This window comes from Erinaceus europaeus, chromosome 4, assembly GCF_950295315.1.
Source record: "Erinaceus europaeus chromosome 4, mEriEur2.1, whole genome shotgun sequence".
Classification (NCBI taxonomy): Eukaryota; Metazoa; Chordata; class Mammalia; order Eulipotyphla; family Erinaceidae; genus Erinaceus; species Erinaceus europaeus.
The window spans coordinates 16,598,205-16,608,863 of NC_080165.1; the positions used below are offsets into that span (position 1 = coordinate 16,598,205).

A 10,659-nucleotide genomic window follows, 5' to 3' on the forward strand; every position below is an offset into this window, starting at 1 on the left:
ACTACCTCACCACTTGCAAAGCTTTCCCCCTGCAGGTGGGGACCAGGGACTTGAACCTAGGTCCTTGCACACTGCAATGCGTGTGCTCAACCAAGTGTGCCACCACTTGGCCCCATCAAAGGAATTTTAAGATGGTTCATATCAGCAAAACAGTTTGATAAGGTAAGCAGACTCATAACACAATCTGCACAAGGTGGCACCATTGATAAGACCAGTTTCTTCTAAGTAACATTCAAGGTCTTTTTAAAAAAATTATTTATGACTAATAGTGGATTACAAAATTTTTAGATTATAGGATAGAGTCCAACAACACACAGACATCACCAACATTTTAGGCCCCTCTCTCCTATTTCTGAAAGATAAACATCATAGTTCTCACAAAGTCTTAGAAGAGTTTGCCTTTGCTTTGATTTTTTTTTAATTCATGTGTATCATTTTTCTAGATTCTACGTGTGAGTGAAATTATTTGGTAGTTGTCATCTATCTCCAGTTCCATCTCCTCAAGTTCCATTCACTTTGTCCCAAAGGACACGGACACAACCTTGTCTATGGATTGCAAAGTAGTATTTCACTGTGTATGTAATATATATATATGTATCTCATGACTTCTTCAGCCAGTCATGTGTCAATGGGCATTTTGGCTGCAGTAACATAGGGTCTTGCAGCTATACTTCCATCTTCTGGGACTCAATAACATGGGAAAATTGCTTTCTCCTGAATGATCAGAGAACATGCAGGGTCTATTTTCTTAGTTGCATGCTAGGGCTGAGGAGCTCCCTCACCTCTACTCCATTCACTGACAATGTGAACCTGTACCCACTTGTGGGTAAGATGAGTTTCTGAAGAAATCCCAGTTGTAGTTTGGTGAAATTTCAGGTAAGTTTTTCATTGCTTTAAGTAGTTGATCAGGAGAACAATGTGCAGTGGTTGCTATTCCCTGGCCACTTCACTGAAAGTTGGCTAGGATTTATTTTCCTAAGCAGAGCATGGGCACGTTTTCTCAGCCATATTTTTTCTCTTTAAACACTGGTGAGTCCTTGTGGGCAGTTCAATATCCTGTTGTCCCCAAGTTGACAAATTAAGCACCCAGATCTACCTTCATGTCACTAGCAATGTGCTCCGCTTTGTAATTCAATTCCCACAACTGCCACTAAGCATGGCTTCTTAAGTCCTGAGAATCTCTCAATCACTTTTTTTTTGTAAATCATTAACAACATGTGCCTGCACCCACTTGTGGCTAAATGAGTTTCTAAAAAAATCCCACTTGTATATTTGATAAGTTTTCAAGTGTTTTTTCTTTGCTTTTATTGGTTGATCAGGGGAGTGACATGAGGCTGCTGCTATTCCATGGCCATGACTCTGGAAGTTCCCCCCAAGGTCCTTTTCTAAGTCACTGTATTAAGGGGATATCAACAGATTTTATTGTTACAATGGTCAGCAAACTATGTACCAATTGGCAGTGGGCTGCAGCTTTGGCTCCACTGACAACTGTTCATATTTGAGGAGTTACAGCTCTTTGCTGCTTATGCAGAACAATTAGGGCATGGATTAAACACTCTTGTAGCCAGTAATGACCTGGTAAGGTCAGATATCTTCCGTGGATATTCTTCCACACCTGAGGGCATATGATGTGATGTAACGTTTGAAATATTTACATCTCATATGTACATCTGCTTCCGAGAGATGTTTATTAAGCTTTTTGGTCCATTTTTAAATCAACTTGTTGGGTTTCTTGAGTCCTTTCAGGTAAGAGTACTCTGTCAGAGTTGTCCTCTACAAAGGGTTTTCTTCCACCCTATGGTTCATTATCATCATCATCCTCATCCTCCTCATCATCATCATCATCTTATTCTTATTCTCCTTCTCCTTCATCTTCATCTTCTTCTTTCCTTGTCATTGCTTTTCGTAGAGAAGTGTTTAATTTAATTCAATTAATTATTTTTTTGGTCATCAATTGAGTTTTCATTGCTCCCGGTGGACTTTTTCAGATAGAAATACAGAAACAGAAATGGTGAGGCAGAGAAAAAAACACCTAAGCACCACATTTTTCTTTAGTGTGATGAGGAGGACCAGGTTTGAAACTGGTCACACCCATGTATGTCTTTAATTTTAATGAAGTTTAACATATTAATTCTTCATTTATGGGTTGTGCCATTGTTGTATATAAAAAAGTCTCATGCCCCACTAGGGAAAGAGACACAGGCTGGGAGTATGAATAGACCTGTCAATGCCCATGCTCAGTGGGGAAGCAATTACAGAAACTAGACCTTCCACCTTCTGCACCCCATAATGATCCTGGGTCCATACTCCCAGAGGGATAAAGAATAGAGAAGCTATAGAGAGAGGGGATTAGATATGGAGCTCTGGGGGTGGGCATTGTGTGGAAATGTATCCCTCTTATCCTGTAGTCTTGCTGAATTTCCCTTTATAAATAAAAATTAAATAAATTTTAAAAAGGTAAGTTTTCTACTGTTATCTTTAAGTAACTTTGTAATTTGCATTTTACATTTAATCCATTCTATGTTGTTTTTGTGACAAATGTAAGGCCTGTGTGTAGATTTCCTTTTTTTGTTTTTTACTTTGAATCTGGTTTTTACCTTTCTATTTCTTTTTTTGTATCAGTACTATACCATCATGGTCATTGTAGTTTTGATGGTGAGGCTTGAAATGCATAGCACCAGGTTTCCAACATTGTTCTTCTTCAATATTGTATTTAGTCTCTCCACATAGACTTTAGAATTAGTTTATCTGTATCTATGAAATAACTTGCTGCGCTTTAGTTGGAATTGCACTGAATCTGTAAATCGAGCCTACAAGAGCTAATATCTTGACAATATTTAGTGTTTCTATTTTTAGACATGGAATATTTCTCCAATTATTCACTTTTTTTTTAGATTTAATTCATCCAAGTTGTGTGGTTGTCCCTATATGAGTCTTCCATATGTTTTTTTAAATTTATGTCTAAGTATTTTATTTTCACAGGTGTTAGTATACTTATATAATAAATATATGTCAAAGTTTGTTCATGGCTAGTGTATAAAGAGCAAGTGACATTAATATTTTCTAAAATATTAATTAATTAAATAAAAAGGGAGACAGCATCACTCTGGCACATACAGTACTGGGAGTAACCCCATAGCCTAGGGTTTACTATTGCTACTTATTTTGGGATCATTTTGTTGACTATTTCAATTTTTCACAATATTATTATGTCATCTGTGAATGAAAACAGTTTTATATGTTCATTGTCAATCTGTATATTGCTTTTTTTTTCTTTTCTTGCCTTCTTACATTGCCAGACACTTTAAATATACTAATAAAAATAGTGTCTAGAAGATTGTCTATGCCTTGTATCTAGTATTTGTGGGAAAGCTTGAACTTTCTTGACATTAAGTATGCCATTAGCTACAGAAATTTTGAAGATAGTATTTATTAAGTTAAGGGATCATCCTTCAAACTCCGTTCAAGACAATATGAAGAAGATGAATTCATTATTCTTAATACTTGAGTAGTAGTATTCCATTATGTTTATATACCAGAACTTTCTCAGACACTTATCTGTTGTTGGACATCTAGGTTGCTTCCCAGTTTTGGTTATTACAAACTGTGCTGCTGTGAATAGATACACATGATGGCTATATTGACTCCTTATGATACAAACCCAAGAGAGGAATTGCTAGGTCATAGGAAAGGTCTATTTCTAGCTTTGTGAGAATTTTCTAGTCTACTCTCCTCAGACACTGGACCAATTTACACTCCCATAAGCAGTTCGGGAAAGTTCCATTTGCCCCCCCCACAGCCTCTCCAGCATTTGTTGTTACTATCATTTCTGATGTATGACAGTCTCACAGGACTAAAGTGGTATCTCACTGTTGCATTTATTTGCATTTCTCTGACAAATGACTTGGAACAATTTTTTATATGTCTATATCTCTTCTTTGGTAAATATTCTGTTCATATCCTTTCTCCATTTTGGATAAGGTCATTTGTTTCTTTGTTGCTGAGTTTGGTGAGGTTTTTATTATTATTATTTTTATTTATTTATTTATTTAAGAAAGGAGACATTAACAAAACCGTAGGGGTACAACTCCAAACAATTCCCACGCCCAATCTTCATATCCCATCCCCTCCCCAATAGCTTTCCCATTCTCTATCCCTCTGGGAGCATAGACCCAGGGTCCTTGTGGATTGCAGAAGGTGGAAGGTCTGGCTTCTGTAATTGCTTCCCCGCTGAACATGGGCGTTGACTGGTCGATCCATATAGTGAGGTCTTTTAAAAAAAATTATATTTATTTATTTATTTATTTATTTTCCCTTTTGTTGCCGTTGTTGTTTTATTGTTGTAATTATTATTGTTGTTTTTATTGATGTCATCATTGTTGGATAGGACAGAGAGAAATGGAGAGAGGAGGGGAAGACAGAGAGGGGGAGAGAAAGACACCTGCGGACCTGATTCACCGCCTGTGAAGTGACTTCCCTGCAGGTGGGGACCCAGGGGCTCGACCAGGGGTCCTTATGCCAGTCCTTGTGCTTCGCTGCACCATGTGCACTTAACCCGCTGTGCTACCACCTGACCCTAGTGAGGTCTTTATATATTTTGTTTATTAGCCTCTTTTCTGATGTATAGCATATAAAGATCTCCCGTTCTGTAAGGGATCTGTTTATTTGGCTGGTGGTTTCTTTTGCTGTACAGTTTTTAATTTGGTGTAATCCCACTGGTTTATTTTTGTTTTATTCTTCTTTGTAATTGGATTTGTATTATTGAACATTAGATTTCTATAGTTATGGGGGGTTATTTCTGGGCTCTCAATTTTGTTCCAATGGTCGGTGTGCCTATTTTGTTCCAGTATCAGGAAGTTTAGATTACAATGGCCTTTTAATATAGTTTAATATCTGGGAGTGTGATCCACCTAGTTTTTTTTTCCCGTAAGATTGTTTTGGTCATTCTAGGTGTTTTCCAGTTCCAGATAAAATTTTTGTAGCTTTCTTTCTATTTTCTTAAAAATATGGGATGATGAGGATTGCATTAAATTTGTTTATGTCTTTGGGTAGAATATTCATGTTTGATGATATTAATTCTCCCAATCCATGAACATGGAATATTTTTCAACTTCTTTGTATATTTTTCTATTTCCTTGAATAGTAATAATAATTTTCAGTATATAAATCTTTCACTTCTTTGGTTAGGTTTATTCCTCGATATTTTATTGTTTTTGCTGCTATAGTGAATAGGATTGACTTCTGGATTTCTTTTTCTTCTGATGCAGTGTTTGTATTGAAGGAATGTCACTGATTTTGGATGTTAATTTTTAGCCTTATACCTTACTATATTGCCTGATAATTTCCAGGAGTTTCATGCTAGATTCTTTAGATTTTTCTGTGTATACTGTCATATATCTGCAAATAGTGAGAGTCTAACTTCTTCTCTTCCAAACTGTATCTGATCAATTACTTCTTCTTGCCTATTTGCTATGGCAAGAACTTCCAACACTATGTTGAATAGTAATGATGATAGTGGGCAGCTCTGTTCTGATCTGAGTGGGAATGTTTCCAGTTTCTCACCACTGAGTGTGATATTGGTTGCAGGTTTGCTGTATATGGACTTCACTAGATTCCATTTTTGTAGCATTTTAACCATGAAAGTATGTTGGATATTTTAAGGCTGCATCTGCATCTATTAAGATAATAATGTGGTTTTTTGTTTTTCTTTTATTGATGTGGTGGCGTATCACATTAATTGACATATGTATATTGATCCAGTCTTTCATCCCTGGGGTAAACTCCACTTGGCCATGATGAACAATATTTTTAATATACTGCTGTATCTGGCTGGCTAGAATTTTGTTTAATATTTTAGCATGTATGTTAATCAGAAAGACTGGTTTGTAGTTTTATTTTTGTTATTGTTTTTGTTATTATTGTGTCCCTGTCTGCTTTTAGTTTTAGGGTGATGGCTTCATAGAAAGTAGAAAGGGTATGCCTGAATCTTTAATATTTTGGGAGAGCTAAAAAAAAGTAGAGGTATTAACTCTTCCTTGAAGGTTTTATAGAATTCATTTGTAAAACCACCTGGTCCTGGACTTTTATTATTTGGAAGGTTCTCGATGACTCTTTCAATTTCTTTAGCTGTGATTGGACTGTTCATATTTTCTAGTTCCTTTGCTTCAATTTTGGAAGAGTATATGTTTCTAAGAACTTGTCCATTTCTCCCAGGTCCTCTAGCTTGTTGGAATATAGTTGTTCATAGAAGCCTCACATGATCCTTTGGATTACTGTGGTGTCTGTTGAGATATCCACTCTTTCATTTACAATCCCATCTATTTGAAACCCCCCCCCCCCCACCTTTGTGATTCTGACTAAGGGTCTGTCAATTTTGTTTACCATTTTTATGAACCAATAGTTAGCTTCATTGAATTTTTTTCCTGGTCACTAGTTTTTTGTAGAGGATATAGGTTAGGTGGACGAGATGATAAAGGAAAGGTCCCCAAGGATGTATTAGGAAATGTGGATCATTTTGAGCCAGAATCAATTATACCCAGAATGGGGGGGGGGAAATCACATGAATTCTCCACTCCAAAGAGAAATTAAAATGGAGAGGTGTCTTACTGTCTTACCCAGAATTAAAGTGATTACCAGAGGTCATATCACTATCTGAAAAATTGACCTATGAATCAGAGCAAACATCTAATTACAGTGTATGACCTTTGTCAGATGAGACTCTCTCCTCATGTGGGTCCCTTTCTTTCCCTTTGAAGCCCCAGGCCTTGATCCTATTCCTTAGCTCAGGATGCATACCCCTATCTTGCGTAATTGTTTTTGGCATCCACCTGCCTCTATAGATTTCCCATAGATGCACAGATAAATGTGCTCTTTTCCTCTAATGATCTGCCTGGTGTTAAGCTAATCATTGGCTCAGTTCAAGAACTTAGAGTGAAAATTCCCTCCACTAGACTCCTAGCATCTCAGTCTGTCTGCCAACTTGAGAGCTTGTCAAATCTCATTGCTCAAGAGTTTGCATGGAGTTTCCAGCCCTTTCCCCCCTCTCTCTGGAGGTTAGTGGGTGTGACTGAGTCTCCACTCTCTCTCTTTTAAAAATTAATTAATTAGTTAATTAATTAATTTTTTCCTTCAAGGGTATCACTGGGGCTGGGTGGCAGCACTATAAATCCACTGCTCCTGGTGATCCCCCATTTTATTGGGTGTGACAGAGAGAAATTGTGAGAGGAGGGGGATAATAGAGAAGGAGAAAGGAAAAGAGACACTGGCAGACCTGTTTTGCAGCTTGTATGTTATGAAGCCACTGACCAAGCTCGACTGCAGATGAAGACAAATGGGCAGAGTAACGACGTTCAAAGTTGTTTTTTTTTTTTTTTTTTACTTATCTTACCTTTTTTTTTAATATTTATTTTATTTATTCCCTTTTGTTGCCCTTGTTGTTTTATTGTTGTAGTTATTATTGTTGTTGTCGTTGTTGGATAGGACAGAGAGAAATGGAGAGAGGAGGGGAAGACAGAGAGGAGGAGAGAAAGATAGACACCTGCAGACCTGCTTCACCACCTGTGAAGCGACTCCCCTGCAGGTGGGGAGCTGGGGTTGGAACCGGGATCCTTATGCCAGTCCTTGTGCTTTGTGCCACCTGCGCTTAACCCGCTGCACTACAGCCCGACTCCCCAAAGTTTTATTCACACAAGCACACACAGAGTCTCACTCATACAGGGGAACTCCTTGCTGAGGGTTCACTAGCTGGGACTGCTCCCTGAGCTAGCAACTCTGAACAGCTCTAACATCCTCTGTTTTATGCCTTAAGGGAGTACATTCCAATCTTTATCTAAACAAACAGATGTACATTCTGATCTCTGTCTGTCGCACCAATCTTTAGCAAAGCAGATATTCAGAAGCAAATTGGGCAGGTGAAATTGAGTGGGGACTTTCAAATTTAAACTGTCACATAAACATTTATTTCTCATAGTCACTCTCCACAGTTCAAACGAGTTATCTATTGCTGCCCAGATGGCCTGGGTGTTCTGGGGGAGAGGTCACCTTGTTTCTCCACTTTTACTGTCTTTTACTTGTAAAACCAGTCTCTAAGATGGAGGAACTCTCAAAATGGGGAGCTCCTGCTTTCATGTGAAGTGCCCTCCCTGCATGTGGAGAGATGGGGACTCAAGCCTGGATCCTTGTGAAGGTCCTTGAGCTTAGTACTATGTGTGCTTAACCAGGTGTGCCACGGCCTGGCTCCCTCACTTTCTATTCAATAGCTTCCGAGTGACCTGCCCCAACCTGAGGACCCACCTGGTAGCACAAGCATAGGTAAAAAAGGATTCACTTTACATGACAAAAGACCTTTCAACCCATCAGGAATTGTCAGGTGTGTGAGAAGCACAGACCCCAGGATGGGGAACAAAGGTCAAGTTTTGTTTTATTTATTTATTAATTCATTGATTCATCTTAATTCCAAACCAGAGAATCTCATGCCACTGAAAAGTTTAGAAGAAGGAAAGACATCAGAAGAGAATCAGATGAAATACGTACAAACACCCAAGGAGAAGGGGTTTCTGGGCAGAGGGTGTGGTCACTTGGTCACCTTGGTCAGGTGTTGTGACCCCAAACAGGAGTTTGGGACTATTAGCATATGAATGACCTCAGCCTGATGACGGGACACACTGAGAAGGGAAGGTATGAAGCACAGGACTTTGAGCAGGCCACTCTTTTTGGCTGCTTCTTCTTCTCCTGGTCAGAAGCATCTCGACGGAGATGCGCCAGATATCCCCCATGGCTATTTCTCCTGGTAAGTGAACACGTGGGACTCTGAGGCTAACTGGTAAACTTTTAGACCTCTCTACAGTCATGAACAACCTTTACCAGAGCTGATAATTGTTTATCTTATGGGACTAAACTTTTGATAACTATACTCAGACTTTATGGACCTAGCTAGCGTACTCTTAACCCTTGATGATAATTGCTTATTTTGTCTTTTACCTGTTTCACCCTAATAAACCTTGTATTGTTTAAACCAGTTCCCAGCTCCCTGCTGTGAATCCTTTTATGTGCCACAGTAGCCACACTAACCCCCTTTTAAGTTAAATAACAAGTCAGGAAGTAATGAACTAACTCAAGGGGTTGCTGTCTGGACAGCACATGGTCTCAGGGCAGGAGACCTGGCTTCACAGTTTCACTTGCTCCCTTTCAACACACCCTTGCTTAAGGGGGAGCATGATTTCAACACAGTCAAGTCCTTTTTTGACAGTTTATTCTCTTCCTCCTTCTCCTCTTCTTCTTCCTTCTTCCTCATTACAATTATTTTGTCAGTAAGGTTATCACTGGGGTTTAGTACCTGAATGACAGCTTTATTCATGGCAACCATGACAGCATCTCTCTCTCTCTCTCTCTCTCTCTCTCTCTGTGTGTGTGTCTCTTTCTCTCAACAGAAGTGAGTGAGCTAGAAAGTGAAAGAAAGAGGGGCCAGGTGCTGGTGCACCTGGTTGAGAGCACATGTTACAATGTGCAAGGATCTCAAGAATCTAAGTTCAAGTCCCTGGTCCCCACTTGCAGGGGGAAGCTTTGTGAGTGGTGAAGCAATGTTTCAGGTATTTCCCTTTATCTCTCTCTCTCTCTATTTCTGTCTCCGTAACCTCTTGATTTCTGACTGTATATATCCAATAAATAAAGATACAACATTTTATTAAAAAAAAAAAAAAAGAAAGGGAAAGTGAGAGATACTTTTAGTACTGCTCCATCTCTCTTGAAATTTCTGCCCTGCAGATGGGGACTGAGGACTTGAACCTGAGCCCTCACACATGGTAATGTATGTGCTCCGTTGGGTAAGCCACCACCCAGAATTGAAGTATTTTTTTCCTTGTTTCCTGTGTCTCTTGTTTTCCCCTGATTTGAGCCCAATGTCTTTCTTGAAATGCAGGGCTGGAACAAACCTCTGAGCTCCAAGTCCTCCCTGACCACTGTGAACATCCCCCACCCCAATACTGTCGTTGATCAGCATCTCAAGCACCCTGGAAGAGGGGCCAGCCAAGTGCAGACCAAACTGCCTGAAAGATCAACAGAGGAAGCCATGCCAGAGAGGCCAAGGCTCAATCCTGGACAATACCAGTGGCTGATCATCTTGCAGTTGGCAAGGGTCCTGTCCTCCCCTGGGGCTCGGTCACCCACAGTGAAGCTCCAGGCTGCTGGCACTCAGAGGGGCTCCCCCCCTGGGAGTCTACCTTGAACAGATGGGGCCGGGGTATTGATTTGACCTAACAAGCTGCAGTGACTGCCCCCAAAACATAGTCTTTCTTGTGTGACATAAACACAATCTGCTTCCCCAGAAGCACTGGCATAAACAGACACCAGGCATCCTGCATCAAGTCCTCGTGCCTGGAATGGTCCCCACTGCCTGAGCTCACTTTCAGGGATTCCTGAAAACCTGTGGGAGAGAGACCCTTGGGGAAGGCAGGGTGGAGGATTGCCTGGGCAAAATGCTGCCCTGTCCCACGAAACGCTGAGGCCCTACCCCCACTCTAAACTCTAGCAGACACACATCCATGCCTGGCTCAGTGGAGCCCAGAAATGGGGGACAGGGCTCTACTTCTCTGAGCCCCATGACTAACACAGGACACAATAGCCAAGCACCTCTCCTCTCACAAAGAGGAGACAGAAGCTCAG

The 10,659-nt window shown here is 40.0% G+C and overlaps 1 long non-coding RNA gene across 1 annotated transcript; it reads left to right on the plus strand.

The window, feature by feature from the left end:
- Positions 1 to 814: 814 nt before the first annotated feature.
- On the plus strand, positions 815 to 10,215 carry LOC132538255 (uncharacterized). The gene is made up of 3 exons (XR_009549657.1): positions 815 to 876; positions 8,259 to 8,310; positions 9,917 to 10,215. It is a non-coding gene; the product is annotated as an uncharacterized LOC132538255 (long non-coding RNA).
- Positions 10,216 to 10,659: the final 444 nt, after the last annotated feature.